The 20,810-nt window shown below is 38.6% G+C and overlaps 1 pseudogene; it reads left to right on the plus strand.

The window, feature by feature from the left end:
• Window positions 1-12,228: 12,228 nt before the first annotated feature.
• Window positions 12,229-14,741, plus strand: LOC148872700 (G-type lectin S-receptor-like serine/threonine-protein kinase RLK1 pseudogene; annotated as a pseudogene).
• Window positions 14,742-20,810: the final 6,069 nt, after the last annotated feature.

The raw sequence follows: 20,810 nt of genomic DNA on the forward strand, positions 1-20,810 counted from the left end.
GGGATAGCGAGCAAGAGCGTATGGGATTGCAATATGTATTGCCTATTTTCCTGGCAATGGCCGAGTTCATGTGTTGTTTTTGGATTTAGTCCTCCTGACCATTGGTAGGAAGTGAGGGAGTGGCTAGGGGTGATCTCGTTACTGCTTTTGTGGGCGCAGCCCCCCTGTATCTTGATAGAATGTCTTTCTATCGAAAAATACTCAGGTGAAGTTTTGTTGGGTGTTTGACCTTCATCTTAGAGTGGTCAATGTCGATCTCTCGGAGTCTACTGAGAGGATCGAAGCCCTCATAGCGGAGTGTAGTTGTCAGCATGAGTGAATGCCTTACCCATGTAGAGAAAGAAGAAAATCAAGTGTTGTTCCGATTCCCAAAACGTCGCTAAGTGCGATAAAGTTTAGAATGCGCGTGAAGGGGAATTGAACCTTTCCCATGGAATGAGATAAATGTTGTTGTGCCTAAAGAAAATGAGTTTCTGTGTGTACGATATGGTTAGGGCTCAAAACTGAGTCCTTCATTACCTTTTGCAATGAAGTTTTGTCGACACATGAGAAAACCACCAGAACAAATGTTATTCTTAGCAAGTTATCATCGTCTATCATCACTCGTTTGGAATTTTTGATCTTGTAAAAAAAAACTTTTTTGCATATCAGTTTCTAGGGAAGAGTCTGAATCAGAGCTGTGTGTAATGCAGCTTGGAAGTTAAGTGGTTTGTGAATTCTGTCATGAATTGTATTAGCGCAAATGTCGAATGCTAATCAAATCATTTAAAGTTGGTTGTTTCGTGCACTTTGTCCTAAACAAGTACTTTTCGTAAGTATTATGGGAGTTAATTGCAATCGAACACCGTCGTGAGTGTAATCAACCACTAATTGCATACTACTATAAAAGAAAATCGTGCGTGCCCCTTAGTTTAGAGGCTCAATAGAAGTGTTAAACATTGTTGAGAAGAAAGAAAGTTGCAAGTGTCCACTAACATTGGGAGGGATTTCACAGGTTATTTTTAGGTAACATTGGAAATAATAGGATTAAAATATTTCAGGGTCGAGTGCCCATTGGACTCTATCGCAATCAAGTATCAACACAGGCATATTCAGTTTTATCAAAGATCAAACAATGTTTATTCGACATATAAGATACTACCAGGTGCGATAGCATTATGTAAAATGAGTACGTGCTAAATGTGTTCATATATATGAGCTGTCTCGACATCTAAACATTACCGAGTGTGAAGGACCAACATATAGCAGGAATGAGCTATGGGGTGAGCATTAAGATTTGTATTTGTAAAAGAAGGAAAGTTGAGCTACATTGCAATTTTGCCACCGATACAAGGATTGAGGTTTGTCGCATCTTAGGAAGACGGGGGCCCATCATGGGTGATAGAATTGGGGTTCGGTCATAGTATAAATAATTAGCATAGGTTAGAGTTTCATCGCAACCATATTTGGGAAGCGAATTGTTGTTCTTAAGCAAAGTGTTATTGTCAATGCAAGATGACAAAGTTTGTCTTCCTATAGTCCATTGCAGTTAGACAGGGTATCTGTGTTTATAAGTCGGATAGAAGTCATACCTACTGTCGATGAAGCCCCCCCAATGGTTACACGGAGGTATGGTTGTGCCCGGGGTTACTAGGGCTTTGGCGGTACCTGGAGTTGCCAGGGCTTTGTGTGTGCCTGGGGTTGCCAAGGCTTTCTCTGTGCCTGGGTTTGCCAGGGCTTTATCTGTGCCTGGGGTTGCTAGGGCTTTCTTTATACCTAAGTTTGACAAGGCTTTATCTATGCCTAGGTTTGCCAGGGCTTTATCTGTGCTTGGGGTTGCTAGGGCTTTCTCTATGCCTGGAATTACCAGGGCTTTGTCTGTGCCTGGGATTGCCAGGGTTTTCTCTGTGCCTGGGGTTGCCAGGGCTTTCTATGCCTGGGGTGCCGGGGCTTATTGCTAAGGTGCCCAGGGTGTCCAGGGCTTTGTAAAGATGCATGCAGTGCTGGGGCTTATTGCTGAGGTGTCCGGGGTGTCTAGGGCTTTGTAAAGATGCCTGGGATGCCAGAGCTTATTGCTGAGGTGCCCGGGGTGTCCAGGGCTTTGTAAAAATGCCTGGGGTGCCAGGGCATATTGCCAAGGTGCCCAGGGTGTCCAGGGCTTTGAAAAGATGCCTGGGGTGCCGGGGCTTATTGCTGAGGTGCCCGGGGTGTTCAGGGCTTTGTAAAGATACCTAGGGTGTCGGGGCTTATTGCTGAGGAGCCCGGGGTGTCCAAGGCTTTGTAAAGATGCCTAGGGTGCTGGGACTTATTGTTGAGGTGCTCGGGGTGTCTAGGGCTTTGAGTTGCGCCCAAGGTTCAATGTATTGGAAACACAAGGTGTATCAGAAAGACAATTTTAAGAGACGTATCAGAATACGTTTCGAATACGCATGGATACATATGAAAAATCAAGATACACATAAATATGTTAAGAAATTCATATAATTTATAAAAATATATTATTAACAATGCTTACATTTATATGATTGTAAATAAGTCATTCAGAAGTAAAAAACCATAATTTAATTTTTATATAAATGTGACATCTCGAGATATAATTAGTAGCCGTTGAAAAATGATGGAATAACTAAAATGTAAAAAAAAAGAAACTAAAATATGAATGTATATACTAGGGGTGCTCACGGTTCGGGTAAACGAACCGTGGGCCTTTTTGTGAACCAAACCTATAGTATCGATTTTTTGAAAACTGGTAACCGGTTCGGTTAACTGACGGTTCAGTTCATCGATTTTTTGGTTTTTTTTTTTACTTTATAATATTTATTATAAAAATATATATAAATATATAATAAAAAATTATAAAATATATATATATATATAATGTGTATTTATTAATTTATAATATATAAAATATTTAGAAAAACATGTATACCGGTCGGTTCAGTTAACTGTCAATTTTTTAAATTGGTTAACCGAAACTAAATCAACTGGTTCAGCTAACCAATTTTTTGGTTTGGTTTCGGTCGGTTCGATTTTTTGGTTTTTTTTTTTGCTCACCCCTAGTATATACATAAATTTTCAAATAACCAATATAATTATCTTAATATTTTTTAATATATAAATTTTAATAAGTAATTTCAGCATTTATTAATAAGCACCACTTAGAAAAGAAAAACAATATACTTAAAACTAAAAATGCATGTAATTACAACAAACAAATAGGAGTGGTTTAGTGGTGAAATTATGTGCTTTAAAATCTAATGACCAAGGTTTGAGTCTTTCTATTGTTAATAATTGTAGTTTTTACACTAACAAAATGAAATTAATAAGAGAGAGAGAGAGAGAGAGAGTCATTAATTAATAGAATTAATGAGAGATATGTAATTATGTGCTAAAATTCAAATTTAAATTTAAATTTGCCTTAAATATAGGAGCAATTATTTAATTAATGTAGAAGTTAGACTTAAATAGAGAAGTAATACAAGACATTAATGAGAGAGATTCGGCATTAAAACAAGATTTTATTTTTTGGGGGGCATAAATATGACTTAAATAGAGAAGTAATAAAAGACGATACTGCATGCGGTATAGAGTGTCCGGGGTTGCTGGGGCTTTGAGTTGCACATAGGGTTGCTGGGGCCTTTGCATGGAGCTTGTAGTATCGTGGAACTGGCCACGGAATCAGAGTGCCTAGGGTTGCCAGGGCTTAGTAGAGTGCTTAGGGTTGTCGGGGCTTTGAGAGTGCAATGTTGAGGTTGCCAGGAGATAAGAGTGTGTATGTATATGTATATAATAGGCCTTGTCAAGATTCATCGCACCAATCGAAATATATCCATTAGCAACAGTTATATCATACTATTCAGAATGTATCAGTGTATCATAACGTTATTGCAAGACTCAAAATATATTACAAGATATGCAATGAATGCGTAAAAACTCGTTTCAAAATTTGTTAACCTAACTCAGTCATATTTATGCCCGAAAAAAAAAAGAAAATCATGTTTTAAAACCACACTTTTGATAAACAACGAAGAAATTTCGGAATTTGATGATAACGTACTTCACATATTTTAGAAAATAGCATTGAAAGCATGTTTTAGAAAATCATGTGTATGTTGGTGGGTTGATCATGAGAGACTCGTGATAAAAAAAAAAAAAAGTTGTCCCATATCTTAAGAAAAAAATTTGATAATACGATGAAATAAAAGAACAAACTAATAATCGCTTCTGTAAGGGCTGTTTAGAGTTAATCATTGACATAGATAAAGGATTACCGAAAACTCTAATCTAAGATCATAGTCCCTAACTAACGAAAGACTAAGAGGGTTTAAGCACCTAAGTAAATGAATTAATTGAATGTGATAATAATAAAAGACGTTAATCAGTATCAAAGGGATCCCAATTATTATTTTATAACAAAAAATTAACGAAAAGAATCGTTAATTAATTATTGATCTACAATTTTTTAGTCATAGAGAGTCTGTTATTTTTTAGTCATAGAGAGTCTGTTATTTTGACTCATTCTTTAGGAAGTAGCTCTATTAGTCGGCTCTACAATATATTGATAATGGAAAAATAAGAAAACAAGATGGAAAGGGCATGCACTAGATAACTATGGGACAAATAAAAAGATAATAGAGCAAATACAATTCATATCTCTCTTAGGGTCTCGAAAGAATTAATAACAAAGGCCAAATAGAACTTTAATTATTCTCTCTTCATTCCTTGTTAGATCAAGCGGGATTTTTTAGTTATTTCTTCTTCAGTGATTAGAAATCTGATTTCCTTAAATTTTCAATTTTTTTTTTTTTAACTTTCTCCACTCGAAAATCCTATCTACTCAAATGTTTCTTCCCAATTCTCTTCCCAATGAGTTTCTTTTCCTTTTATATTTTCGTTGCATAAATTAAACCAATTAAATAGTTTAGGTTCTGGATAACCAGAAATCCAACATCAATTATATGGGTAACGCGATCCCATTAATGAAGGAAACTTGGATGATGGGTGCGCAATTTTTTTAAATATATGATCCTTCTCTTGAACTTATGAGAAATTTCGCTTTTGAAACTTGAAGTATAAAAGGTTAATGGCTGCTAGTTGATTAATTATTAGTTCATTGAATGTTAAAAGTCCGGATTTTGGATTTGCTACGGTGGAAACTACACATATCGAAGTGAATTTACGTCAACCAGGTCCGGACAAGCTATGTCGGATGAGTCACATTCAAGAAAAAATTCGGGAACTTCCGATGTACCAATGGCGGAAAACAGCGGACTGATATGTCAATGGTTAGACGGTTTGTTGAAGCAGTGCAGGGGAGCCCGGAGTGAAGCTGATCTCATGAAGAGAGTCTGACCTACGGTCTGGGTAACAGGCCGCGATGATACTCTTGGACACCCAGTCGGCTTCATAACAATTGATTAGGGAAGACGATGGGCGATACCCAGGTCACGGCAATGAGCGAGGAGTAGAAAGAGGTGTAGGATGACAGTGAAAATAACAACCTAAAACTAAAGTGAAAATGGGATTTGTACGACTGCGAAGAGGCGAGACGAACGCCGGTACTGCTAGGGGTGGAGACAGTGACGGGATGGTGAATAGGGGAAGTTTCCGGTTAGGTTGATCGGAGGCGACACGGCTGTGGCGATGGGCACGCCTCCTGGTGAAAAAAAACTGGTGACGTAAAACATACCTGGAGATCGGCGATGTAAAACATGGACCCGCGCACCTTGAGAAAGAATGAAAAACGCATGGCGATGGGTACGCTTCCTTTGTGTTGCTAAACCCCATGATCTATGGACTTTGTCAATATGTTCGAATGGGCTTCCGATAATGGGAAGAGGAATTGTTCTTTGCCTGCGATTCTCGTTCGATGCCGGTGATGATTTCGTCTAGGGCATGATTTTTTGTTCTATGTTGACGGGTCCGATCTGAGCTTAACCGATTACGTTGATCCAATTTGGAAAACGAGTTGCGACGTTTAACATGAACCGCCTTTCTATGCGTAGGACGCCCACTATTCTCCATGGAGAGGAAGGGATGGATCGGTAATAAAAAGAGCTCCCCCCAAAACTGCGATGGAAGGGTTCTAGAGTGAGCAAACGGAGCGGATGGAGAACTCCATTAATGCCAGTGGTGACAGTGTTGTTTATGATGAAATTCCAATCAATGAAACAATTCTTCGTACTGCTGATCGGAAATCGAACCAGAGATTCACGAGGCAGGAGTTTGGTCGGTCTCCGAAAGTCTGGAGATAGCGGCGGAAAAGAAAGGACGTCCTCTCTTCTGCGATGGTACGGCTGCCTTCTTTCCTCCCTTCTCCTCTCCCCCATGTCCTCTCTCTTCCGCCGCCATCTCCGGACGAGGCCGACCAAACTCCTGTCTTACCATCGTGATCACACTTACTGACCGAATTGTTCAAAAGCTTCTTCCAAAAGTATGTCGGCGGAGCTTCTCGTATCCACCAAGATCCGTCGGACTTTGAAGTTTGCTATATCGGCCTCGTCCTCAGGGAAGATGATCCGGTTGTCTTGTCGTCGTTTCTTATGCTCCCTGTCTTCGACTTGGTGTAGTCATGCCTTGCGGGCCGAGCTGTTGTCCCCGCCAGATGTAATTTCGTCAAAGATTATTGTAATGACTCTGGGGGAGTTCGGGCTGGAGGTCCGTCAGGTCGACCTGCTTTCTCTTACCCATCAAGGTACCCGCATCTGACCACGTCTTGTATCGAGACCTGTTCATGGGCCGGGCCGGGCCGGGCTCAGGCCGGGCTTTTAGTCCCCATTAATGAAAATATGCTAGGCCCGAGCCTGAGTCTAGCCCGACCTATGGGCCTATAACTTGGGCCCGAGCCTGAGCCTGATAAAAAGCCCGAAGCCCAAGCCCGAAGCCCGACCTAATAAATTTCGCAGAGAGAGAGAGAGAGAGAGAGAGAAAGCTCACCTTCACACTTTGACAGAGATCCCTCATCAGTTCGCAACTTCGCATCTAAGAGAGAGAAAGAGAGAGAGAGAGAGAAAACTCATCGTCGCACTTTGATAGAGATCCCTCATCAGTTCGCAACTTCGCATCAGAGAGAGAGAGAGAACACTCATCATCGCTGCTAGAGTTATTGCGCCGATGAACGTTCACCGCCTCACTGTGGAGTGTGGAGGATGTGGAGGATGGAGAAGAAGGGTTCGGTTGGAAAAAGAAGAGGGGAAGAGGCAAAGAGATAATAAAAAGATGGGGCTATTCGATTAGGGTTTTTTAGGTCTAGGTTTAGGTCGGGCCGGGCCAGGCTCGGGTCGGGCTATTTTGACAAAACTTGAGCCCGGCTCGAACTTATTGCGAGCTGGGCTTTTTGGCCTGAGTTTAAGCCCACGGCCCCATAACCATGTTCAAGCCCGTCCGGGGGCCGGGTTGGCCCGTCAGGCCATCCGGCCCATGAACAGGTCTACTTGTATCTAGTGGCACAGACCCCGACAACTGTTCGTCTCATGGTCGTGGACACGGTGGAAGTCATAGTGTCTCGGCTTCTCTTGTTGTTCTTGGACTTCATCTTCTCGAGCCATGTGGAGAAGCTTCGGTCACAGATCTATATCATTATCTTGGACCATGGTGTGTTCAGGGGTGTGAAATTCCTATACGTTCGTAGCGGGGTCCTCGATCTTCGGTCTTGCCACTTGCTTTCCCGTTCTGGCCTGCACTCGTCACGATCTTTTCTCTTCGATCATGCTACTCTTCCCCATTCTTTTGTTGCACCTATGATTTTTAGGCGTTCATATATTGATCGGCATGCTTCATCTATGAGACAAGGTTTGGAGGAGGGTTCTTTAATAGCAAGAAGGTGAAAGCAGAGGAACGCAAACCGTTTGTGATGGCTATGACCACTACAGACTGGTTCAGGGTGTGGACTTGCAAGGCCTCGGCATTAAACCTCACCACGTACTCTTTGAGGGTCTCTTCCTACTCTTCCGCACTTGCATTAGGTTGGTCGACATCTTCCAATGTCTTTGGCTGGCTGTAAATTGCACCAGGAATTGGCTCTCCAGTTGTTCCCACGAGGAAATGGAGCGTGGGGGAAGGGAAGCATACCACATCAAGGCAACTCCTTTAAGGGTGGCAATAAAGGCTTTGCACATTAAACCCTCGTACAAGCCATGCAACATCATAAGGACTTTGAAACCTTCTACGTGGTCGTTGGGGTCTATAGCTTCGTTGTACTTCTCGAACTGTGGAGGTTGTTAGCCAACTGAAGGGAGTTCGTCCACGATTTCTTGGACGAAGACCGACTCCTTGGCAAGCTGGTTGAGAGGTTCTATGGGCTAGACCGTAGGAAGAGTCATGCTTCTATCAGCTTGGTTGCGTTCCAATTCGATCAGTCGTTGTCTGAGCTCCTTGATCTCCACATCACTATTGTTTGGGGCTGCACGTGTGGACCTTTCTCCTTTGGGCATCACAAGGCAATCTCTAACCAAGATTGAATCGGCAATGGAGATTGGCTGTTGTTGTGGACAATGGCTAAGCCTTTCTCTCTCCGAAACCCAGGCAGAATGGTGTGTCTTACTGAGGTTATCGCGTGCACGAGATCGGATTGGGGAGTCCGATCTTTTTGACAACTGCTACTTTTCTTGGTCAAACCGAGCCCTATATCTGTTTAAGTGACACTTTTGGGGTCATCAGGGCAAGGATTGGCTGTGTTAAGCGCTTGGATAGGAGGGGGACGGCATGAGGGGCTTGCGCCACATGCCCCAACATCTGCATTATTGTGAGAATTTGATCGACCTTCTGCTGCATTGCCTAGAACTGGGCAGGGTCGACCGTGCCCTGTTGTTGAGGCTCCCGAGGTGGAGAGCTATGGTGAGAACGAGACCCCGGAAATGGGGATTAGGCTTCGGAGTGATCGGATGCGTTTCTTGGCATGATTCTTGATTGCGCAGAGAGAGTTTTGAGAATGACTTTTCGTACATTTCCCACAAACGGCGCCAATCTGATGTTGTCCAATCCGAGGTGCATCAAACCAAGATCTCAATCAAATAATCCTACCAACTGGCGAAGTTGAGGTGAAGGACGTCCGTGTAGCAAGATCTGAAACAAGAAAGTGATCAAAGGCCTAAGGAGTTATTCCCCAAGTAGGCACTCCGACGCTAAAGTCAGTAATGGAAGATGGGTGGTCGGGCCGAGTAGTTAAGAGAAACGTATTGGTCCAAGCAGCGGCAAAGTAACAATATGGAGATTGAAGAGTCTATAGTCCCTTAGCTTGAGCAACAATTACCTATTTATAATTGAGGATTCATGTCCTATTCGGATGAGGCTTGCAGGATTGTCAGGATGAGATTGTCTGCTGAAGTCTACGGGATAAGTCCTAATCTCCAGCGGAACTGTTCTCCTAATCCATACAGGGTTCTCCTCTCTAGGTCGCACTTATCCATCTTACATGTGTGCCAACGTGGCCAAAAAATATAAGGTGGCCGCAGAATTAACATGTGACACCCAAGACCAGCTCAATAGAAAACCAAACATATCACTCTCCGCTTTTCAAGTAATAACATGAAAGCACTTGCAAATAATGGAGGGATCAGAGTGGTGAGTGCCTAATTAATGCACAAACATGGATAGTTTGATGTCAGGCCTCGCTTCATACAATTTTTTTTTTTTTTTCTATCTATTGCTCCATTTTATGTTATTGTGATGAGAGCTATATATATTTAGGCCTCTTTTTGTCACAAAGGCTGGAAGGAGTACTATAAATACAAATATTACAGTCCAAATACATACAAAATAATACAAAATGTTTTGCACTTTATATATTTGTATTTGTAGTACTCCTTCGAAACTGAGCCAAAAGTTTGAAAACATGCATTTGTTTACTAGTCAACTCTAAAGGCTGACAGCGGCAAATACTTACTCTCAAAATAGTGTTTCTATTACTAGAAACAAAATTAGAACAATGCTACCTTTGTTTTCATTTAAAAAGTTGTATACAAAAACTATTTCACCACTGTCAATGTTTCCTATATTCTCAGTTATTTCTTTCCTTTAATTGTGTCTATTAAAAGCTGAAAAGTATTCTAAACGAATTTATTGAAAATTCTAGTTTCCTTCTCTTTTACGTAAGTGTAAATTCTATATTTTTTTTTCTTTCTTATTCTGGTTTTAGGTTGAAAATATGAAAGGAGAAACTCCACATGGGTGGTTGGATCAAATTTTTATTTGTTATTGGAAAATTTCTGGTTGGGTTGATCAAGTTGCATCTGGAAAGTAGAAATCTATTAACAATGAAAGAGAAAGCTGATAATTTATAATTTGAGCTATGAACTTATGATTGTTTGTCAGGTTGTTGAAGAAATGTAAACAAATAAATCTTCCTTGGACCCTTGTGAGATAAACAATTGAGTGGTCAATTGCATGTGTAGTGACTCTATGGACTCTATCCGATTGCCACAAGGAAACAAAATTCAAAATTTTGTTATTGAGTTGGAATTTTTTTATACCCAACTATTGGAAATATTGAATTTGTGTACACATCCTGTTGATTTGAAAATGGAGTTGATTAAAGACGGATTTGCATTTAAGGTTTAGCACAGAATCTCAATTAATAATGAACAATTTAACGAGTTTCATCACATATGTTAGATGAAAATCCCGTTTGAATTTTGACTACATCCTTGCAATTTCCAATCATACATTTATTTGGTAGGTAGAAAAAGCAATCTTGCTTCTAGAATTCAGATGGTCAGAAGATCCATGCAAACACTTGTCATTAATTTAGTGACGACCAATTCTTAGGGTGGACAGATATCATTCAGTAGTTGAGGGCTAGAGGGCAGCTAGCCCCTGCCCGACGACTTTAGCACCGCGCACCGGTTGTTTCCTATCTATATTTAGGAACGACGACAGGGTGAGTAACATATTTCTCGTCTTCAATCCCGATTTTCAAATTAACCCATCTCTGATGGGATGGGTTTTTCGTGAGATTCGAATTCTTGAAATTTTTTTAAATAATAATATTTTATGAAAAATAAATTTGTTTAAAATAAATAAAATTTTTAAATTATAAATAATGTTTTAAATATGTTTTATATATATATATATATATATATATATATATATATATATATATAATTAGGATTAGGGTAGAAACGTTAATCTCCATTCCCATCTCAAACCCTATAAAATCGGGAAAGTCGAGTTATATCAGAGTTAGGGCAGGGCGAGAACCTCAATCCCCATTCCCATCCTCGACACCATCGGGTTGGGGAAGTCGGGTCCCCATCAGGGATGAAAAAAATTTCCATCCCTAAGTATACTAGTTTTCTAGGGGCACTACAAACTGTGTTCCCCCCAATGTCTTCCTCCAGGCATTACAATTTATAATCATGTATACTTATATGGCAGAAAAAAAAGCTCCAAACACCAAAAGGGTTTGAATCTAAGCACTAACTGTTACTATTTTCTTCTAATCATTTAATCAAAACTCGTTTACACAATTTAGAGTTGTAGATGCATGGGTATTGCCAAATTACCCTTGACAAAGCTTTTTGCCGGAGGTTTAATGAATTTTCAGCACTAACTATGTTTTGATTTCTTAAATTTTTGTGGTGAATGAATACTGAATACTGAATACTGATTTTAATCGTATAATTCATCGTTTTTAAAACCGAATAGGACCGAATGATCGGACTAAAAAACCCGAGAACTGGTCAGATAATTGGTTCCGTTGCACCCTAAAACCACTTTTTGATTAAAACCCGTTGATTTGATCAGTAACCCGCTGACCCGGGCAATTGAGTTCTTATGTGAAAAGCAGGAAAATTAACCTTTAGTTGATTTGTATACTCAAGTCTTGAACTGTATACTACAGGTAACCAGTAGTTGATTTGTTTGCCAGTCTTGAACTGCAAGAAAAATTAACATGCAAAACTAATTCCAAACAAAACCATATTAGCTCCGTAATTAACATTAGTAAGACCGATCCACCAGGTCTTTAGCTTGGTTATTTTATACTAAACCTACTAATAATAAGTATGATAGATTGGAGTCTATCATAACGCCTAACTGTAGGAGATTCAGACTGAATAATCATGGTCATAAAAAAGGTTTAGACTGGGGTCAGGCTTTAATTTTATTGACCAACTCCACCTTTGAATTCAAGGTCTATACTAATAGTCTTTAAGCTTATATTATCATTGACCAACTCTAAGAAACGCTTTAATTTTATTTACATATATAAAATTGCGCTTTAGAATAATTTCAGATATTTCTTTTGTTGCAATGGCTTCTTCCGGCCTTGATCTTCTCCTCTTCCTGCTTTCATTTTCTCTTCTACTCATTTCAGCCTACGGCTCCGGGTGGCGCTCGCCTTCTGGTGAATTCGCATTTGGGTTTCGTCTGGTGGGGGATACCACCAATCTCTTCTTGCTTGCCATCTGGTTTGACAAAATTCCTGAGAGAACCATAATTTGGTATGCAAATGGAGATAATCCAGCGCCGCAAGGATCAAAAGTTCAACTGACCAGAGAAGGCCGTCTTGTTTTAACTGATCCTAAAGGCCAACAGATATGGAAGGCATCTCTTCCATCAAATTCTGCTGGAATCGCTCATGGTGCAATGCTTGACACAGGCAACTTTGTTCTCGTATCTAGCGGGAATTCTGGCTATGCGTGGGAGAGCTTTGACAACCCCAGCGACACTCTGTTGCCTACACAGAGGCTGGAAGTGAATGGAATGCTTTCCAGTCGACAAGGGACCAGCTACAACAAGGGAAAGTTCCAACTCCGTTTGCTCCCAGATGGAAATCTGGTGCTTAATACCATAGGCTTGCCAACCACCGCTGCCTATGATGCCTATTATATCAGTGGAACTTTTAGGAGAGATCCAATGGATTCTGGCTATCGATTGGTGTTCAATCAGTCTGGATACATGTATATCCTGAAAAGAAACGGAAACGCAGTGATTCTCAAACCAGAAAGCGTGCCTTCAGTCTCTGATATTTGTCTCGCAGCTCCGAATAACTTCGGAAGTGGTCCTTGTGGCTACAACAGTTACTGCAGACTACACGAAGGCCGACCTGTTTGTTATTGCCCACCTCAGTATTCCCTCGTAGATTCAAGCAACAGCTTCAGTGATTGTCAACCAAACTTCCTGCCAGATTGTGTTCTGAGAGATGGGCCGGGAAACCCAGAGGACCAATTTCGGTTCGAGGTGTTGGATGGCGTTGCTTGGCCGCTTGGTAACTATGAAAGATTAGAGCCTTTTACTGAAGAAGAATGTAAGGAGTCTTGCTTGCACGATTGTCACTGTGCGGTTGCCATCATCAGATAGAATATGTTGGAAGAAGAAGCTACCACTCTCCAACGGAAGGTTTAATGAGACAGACAACGGAAAGGCACTAATCAAAGTTAGAGTAGGTGATCCTCCTCCTCCACAAGGTCCAAGTCTTTCAGCTCCAGAAGCAAAGAAGAAAGATGTGAATAAGACGTTGATCCTTGTTGGATCCATGCTCTTAGGTGGGTCTGTATTTCTCAATTTTCTATTCATGGGTGCAGGACTTATTCTTGTTGTTCTCTATACAAATCGCAACAAGCAGAGAAAAGTTCCATCAGAAACAAGTGTCTTGGAAACAAATCTGCAGTCTTTTACTTATAAGGATCTCCAGGAAGCAACTGATGGGTTCAAGGAAGAGTTGGGAAGAGGTGCTTTCGGCATTGTTTACAAAGGGGTTTTGGGAACAAATCCTATAAACCCGGTGGCAGTGAAGAAGCTAGACAAAGTGGTTCAGGATGGCGAGAAAGAATTTAAGACTGAAGTGAGCGTTATTGGTCGGACCCATCATAAGAATTTAGTCAGATTGCTCGGATTTTGTATGGAAGGACAGCATCGGCTCTTGGTGTATGAGTTCATGAGCAACGGCACTCTAGCAAGCTTCCTTTTTGGAATTTCAAAGCCTGATTGGAACCAGAGAGTTCAGATTGCTTTCGGCATTGCAAGAGGGCTCATGTACTTGCATGAGGAATGCAGCACGCAGATCATCCACTGTGATATAAAGCCTCAAAGCATACTGCTAGACGATTATTACACGGCTAGGATTTCCGACTTCGGATTGGCAAAGCTAATGATGACGAACCAGAGTCGGACTCGTACAACCATCAGAGGAACCAAAGGTTACGTCGCACCTGAATGGTTTAGGAGCATGCCAATCACTGTAAAGGTTGATGTATATAGTTATGGAGTTATGTTACTGGAGATTATCTGTTGCAGGAAGAGCGTCGAGCTAGAAATGGGGTCTGAAGAGGAAGCAATTCTAACAGATTGGGCTTATGATTGCTATCAACAAGGGAGGTTAGATGCTCTGGTGGAGAACGATACAGATGCGATGAATGACATGATTAGGCTAGAGAGGCTAGTAAAGGTTGCAATTTGGTGTATTCAGGAGGAGCCATCACTGAGACCCACCATGAAGAAGGTTACACAGATGCTTGAGGGCATCATCGAAGTTTCTATACCTCCATGTCCGTTTCCCTTCAGTTCAGCCTGTTGAGAATTAATTAAAATCATCTAGCCGTTCTATCGTTACTGCTAGAGTCGGGGCTAGCCCACTGAACTAGTAGTTATTTGTTTAGAATTCATTTACTTTCATTTCTGAAACCACTAGTTAGTTTGAGAAGTTTAATCTGGCGGATTAGTGTTAATTAAAGTTTGTAGAAACTAGGAAGAGAGTCCAACTTGATACTACAAACTTCAATTCAGCAGCGTAAGGCTACCATGTCCTTCTTTCCTTGCATCTACTGTAAACAATGAATGAATATTAGCCTTAGGCCTCTAGCCTCCAAGAAAAAAAGAGTTCTGATGCACAATGGGCCCAGTCAGAAAATAAGCCCACAAAAACTCAGCCCAAAATCGACTATTCAACCTGCTATACAAAATAACACTCAAACCATACAATGACACCCCACTTCAATTCATGAAGATGGTTCACCAAAACTAACTTGCTAACTCTCCCCCTCTACCTCTCTTACCTGTACTTTTAAAAACTCTGCTTACCCCCATCTTATTCACTTATCATTGACTAAGTTTTCTCAATCTACTGCTCGCTGGAGCCCCCAACACTCAAATAGTTGAAACACTAAGGCATAGTTTAGAGATCCTTTTGTCTGCTATATCTAGCCACATCATACATTATTTGATTTGGGCGAATTTGGAGGGAGAGGGGGTTGAACCACTCAGTACTTTTATCCAATACAGACCAATCAATCTTACCCATTTTTAAATTGATCCAATGTTAATTCATTCCACTTCTAACTCTCTACATGAAAGTGAAACATGTGAATTAATTGGATTTGGATGTATTATAAGCATAAATTGCCACCTTACTTGCAACAAAACCCAACCCTCCTGTGCATCGGGTGCACCCTGGTAGGGGTGGGTTTTTTGATAACTGATCGGAGTCGGAGAAACCCAAAATTTTGGGGATCGGGGACAGGGTAGGGTTGATATTTGTCCACCCCACCATGACCCCGGCCCCAAATCACCCTGACCATAGTATTATCATGTTAGTATATATTATATTACATAATATAAAACAGTTTTATGTAGGTTTCAAAATAGACATTTGCAAGTATGCAACTAAGAATGACCGGGGCAGGGCAGGAAAATTCGGGAATCCCTGTTCTCCATAGGAATGGAGATGGAATTAGGATTTCTAGCTCTGGTGGGATTTGGCACAGGGATGGGGCGAAACATTTGAGTTTGGGGTTAGGGATAGGGCATGCAAAACCCAACCCCGCCCCCACCCCCACCCCCCTCGTTGTCATTCCTAATGTTCCCAATGCGTGGGGAATGAGTTGTGGGGCATGTGTGGGGGCACTCTATGAGGAGTCCATCTGAAATCAAAGAAAAATCCGTGTACAATATTATAGGTCAAACAATCCGATGGTCTACCAAAACTGTTCAACCCACTTAGAAAAAGAAAATTGAACTAAAGAGTTCAATAAATAGAAAAAGCTAACAATGTATCCACTAAATCTAATTTAGGTATATGATTTAATATAATAAATAAAACATAATACATTCATACTCTTTCAAATAGTTATTTATAAAGATTTTCTATCAAATCAATGATTTGGGGAAGGAGACATCATCATGGACAGGGTTATATGGTGGGTATACTTTCTCATTTGATTTTGCTCTTTTGTAAGTCTTTGCTGATTTCTAGAATTAGTGAAACAATTTTAAATTTGATCCTTTTATATAAAATAATAATATTTTTATCAATTTATGTGATACATCAAGGTAAAATTACAATTAGAGCATAATGTTTTAATAAATATCGAAATATGATGGCGGTCTATGGCCACCAATAAAACCCAACTTTGAAGTGAATACCATCTTATGCAATTCCACTTGAAAGACTCACTAAAAGTCAATTTTATTCTAATGTCTCTTTCATTTTATCACTTATATATTGGAGCAAGGATCAAATTATCGATCTCAAATATTGTATCAGACAACATGGATATGGATGAAAAATATATAGAAATGCTTAGATACGCTAGGAAAACGCATACAAATATCATGAATACATCAATAACACTAAATTTAAGGTCAAATATATAACCACAAATAATGTATAAATTTTATAGAAATATAAATTTTACTGGTATATATAGAATATATATTATAATTAATATAGTGTCATATATAAATACTATAAAATTTTATTGGTAATGCATCAATCAAGAGTCCAAGACACAAAATATATGTTCCTATTAGTTTTTAATTATTTTCTGTTTTACTTTTTTTACTTTTTAATATTAACAACAAGGTCTACCAAATATTAATTTCTCAAATGTAAATTAAAATATCAGTTAATAGTTTATAAAAATATTTAACCTTAACTTAAAATATATCGAATCAGTTAAAATTCTAAGATACATAGAATATGCAAATTAATAAATTCTAATAACTAAAATAATAATTTTATTCTTAATATTTTTAATTCTCCAAACTTTCTAAAATAAAAAATCATTTTTTGATATAAAAGTAAATTAATGGATTTATATTCTCGAAAATGTTGTAAATAATATTTTTATTTTTGTAAATAATATTTTTATTTTTGTAAATAATAAATATGTTATATTCGATGTAAATTAAAATACTAACTTATAATATATAGAAAAAATATATAAAATTTTATGATACATATCATGTGTAAACTCATAAATTTTAAGTACTAAAATAATTATTCTATTATCAATATTTTATTTGTATAAATTTCTTGAGATTAAAAATCATCTTTTGTTCTAAATGTGGATTTGATAAATTATTTATTCCATTAGTTTATAAAATACTAATTTTGAATATTATTCTTCTTAAATTTAGTTAGAATTGTTAAACATAAATATGTACTATTTGATTGAAGTGCATGTGAACACTAATGTTAATAAAAGTTATTTTAATTCACTTATTATTACAAGATGCAAGACGGTTTAGTGGTTTAAACTTTAAAGCTACATATAGGTATACAACATTGGATGACCTAGTTTTAAATCACCCTATATGTTTAATTTTTATACGGCATATAGTTGTTTATTCGTAGCATATCTTGTATCACCCCATATATGACGTAAGCATGCCTAGCAGATTCCTAAGGGTGACAATATGGTGTATACTAGGGGTGTCAATTGGACTGGATTTGGTCCAATTCGATCCAGTCTAGTGTGAATCCACTATAAATGTACCAGGTCCAATCCAATCTAATGAATATTTTAGACCAACTTGGACCGGTCCAATTCAATATCTGGACCATCAAATCTGTTCAAATTCATTTTGGTTTATATTGGTTTCAACCCAAACCTGTTCCATTGATACATATATTCTTATCTTATATCAATGGACCAGGTATTCGCTTAATCCAACCCAATCCAATATAAATTTGTTATGAACGGACCACGTCCAATTCAATCTAATAAATATTTTGGACCAAACTGGTTTAATCCAATATGTTTTGTTGGTCCATCCAATCTGTCCAAATTGATTTTGGATCGGATGGGGTCCAATCCAAAACCGGTCCATTGACACCCTTAGTATATACAAGAAGATCTTCATTGAGGCCCATAATTAGGAATCTCACACAAATGCTAGGAGTTGTTGAAGTTCCAATGCCTCCATGCCCTTATCCGTTAAAAGTTATGGTTGTGCACCATTTCTTATCCAATATCAAAATATTTCTTTGTTTTCTTGCATTTTAACTTGTCTCATTGCCAACAACTATGTTTTGTTTATTGTGCTAATTAAATAAAGAAAATTTTTGATATTGTGTTTAATGAAATTGACAAAGAAGAAGCCCTATGACATTCCAAAGCTTTTCATGTTTAGACAAAATATACTAGCTCACTTTGAGAGGAGACCCTAATTAATTTGTAGCCTTCTCAAAATTTAAAAATAATTACACTTAGAATTATACATGAATAACCATGTCTTTTTCCTATCAATTGATGCAACAATAAGTTGATAAGCAGGCATGGAGGTTGATGAACTCATACACCAAGAGGCCAGCATATAAACTAGTCACAAAAGTATGAAAACTCATAAAGATTTATAAAAGAACAAATCAATGACAAAAGTATGCCCACCATATAACCAAGTCCATAATGTTGTCTCCTTCAAAAGCTAACCCCACCTTGACACCTCTACGAGCAGATAAATTAAGTTAGGTTCTTAAAATCAAGGTTTTTAAAATCAAACTGGACAACCAATCGGTCAGGGGTCCAGTTCCTGTGTCGAATGGTTTGACCATTCGAACTGAACATACTGTCTGTTCTCACAAAATAAAAAATAAAAAACAACCAAACTGCTAGATGGTTTGAATGATTCGACTGCCCAAGTTAGCATTTTTCTGATCAAACCAACGGTTTTTGGCAAAATAATGGTTCTGGGGTAAAACAGAACCAATCACCTGACTGATTTCCGATTTTTTCGATCCAACCATCGGATCCGATTTTGAAAACCATGCCTAAAATTAACACTTTTCCAAATCATTGATTTGATCAAAATCTTCATAAATAACTATTTGAAAGAACATATTTATTAGGTTTTATTAATTATATTAAGGGTAAAAGACTTAAACCTCCCCTATACAAAAAGGACAAAGACATCAGTAATTTATCAACATCTATTTGCATCTGATGATATACATAACTGAATCTGTTTGAAAAACCCAAATTTAATCCTTTATAGTCCCTTCAACAACAATCAAGGAAACAATATCAGATATCCTTTACAAGAATAAACACTCATAAACATGGTTTTCAAAATCAGACCAGACCAGACCGGAAAAACCGGGAACCAGTCAAATAAATGGTTCCATTTTTCCTCAAAATCAGATTTTTCCCAAAAACCATTGATTTTGGTCAGCAAACTGCTGACCCGAGCGATTAATTGTTCAAACAGTTTTGACTTTTTTATTTTTTTTATTTTTTTAAATTTTTTTATTTTTTTGTTAGAACAGGCCAATCGTTTAGTTCGAACAGTTGGACCATTCGACCTGGGAACTAGACCCCTGACCAATTCATTCTCCGAATTGGTTTTAAAAACCTTGCTCAAAAAGATCCTTTATTTCATGGATCTCACTGGGATGCTCCTGGCTTCTTCGTTTAGTAGCTATAGGTTTTTGCTTTTGCTTTTGTGCTAATTGGATGTGGTATTGCTGTTTGTGTTTATGTTTGCAACAAATTTTAAGCAATTAAACTCTTTTGTACAATGAACCAATCCAATTACGGGAACTGTACGAAGAACCTGAAGCATCCAACTCGGATGTATTTAAGGCCAATCCAATTGAAGAGACTCCTAATCCAAAATAGAGCCTTTAGCTCCAAAACTAGCCCGAGAGAGAGAGAGATGGGTTCCATGGAAGCTGCAAAAAAGCCCCAGCCAGTATGCATCCCTTATCCAGAACAGAGCCATGGAACCTCTATGCTCAAGCTAGCAAAGCTCCTCCATAATAGAGGCTTCTACATCACCTCGTTAACTACACTAAATTGAAACTCAGTTTCTTCCTTAAGTCTAGGGGACCTACATAAGGCTGCAGTTGGAATCAATGTAAAATGTCATTGGTGTAAAAGTAGACCGATAACGTTCTGCACTAAACTGTAAAAGTGACCATTGCTTTTTGAAAAACGTCATGGATGGAAGAGTGTAAAGTTTTGCATCGATAAAATCGATGTAGTTTTTACATCGATTATCGATGTAAAACTTCATGCTTGATGAGGTTTTATATCAATTATCGACGTAAAACTCCACTCCATTCAAACGCACGCAAAACTGAACCAGAGTAGAGTTTTACGTTGATCATAATTCCACGCTCCTAAATGCTTACAAAAACAAACGAATGTAAATTTTACATCGATTCTTGATTTAGATCGCTTCTAAATGCAGCCCAAAGGGCTTGCTAGAAAATTTATTTGAAAACTGTACCCGATAGACTCCCACTGTAGGATATTGACACCACCCAAGGAAAACTTGTTTAATCCCCTTCCATAACCTCTTTTCCAATCTCAATATGAAAATTTCCGTCATCCAAAATTCCTCCTATTGTCTAACAAGGATGCATGGACAGTTCTCTTTAATAGGGCGATACAAAGACTAGTATTTGAGAAGAAGAATACAAAGAGATAAAAAGCCACGGAGGGCTAAACTGAAAAAAGTGTTCCTCAAATTTTGAAATTTTGAAAGGGGGGGTAAAAAGGACTTTTTGATGATTTTGTTAGTCCTTTTAAATTTTGAAAAGATAGAAGATAAATGTTAAAGAAGATTTAAGGGTCCGTTTGGTTCGTAGTCGGAATCGGAATCAAAATCCT

The sequence above is a fragment of the Nelumbo lutea genome, chromosome 2 (assembly GCF_056320005.1).
Source record: "Nelumbo lutea isolate HS-2025 chromosome 2, American lotus-T2T, whole genome shotgun sequence".
NCBI classification, from domain to species: Eukaryota; Viridiplantae; Streptophyta; class Magnoliopsida; order Proteales; family Nelumbonaceae; genus Nelumbo; species Nelumbo lutea.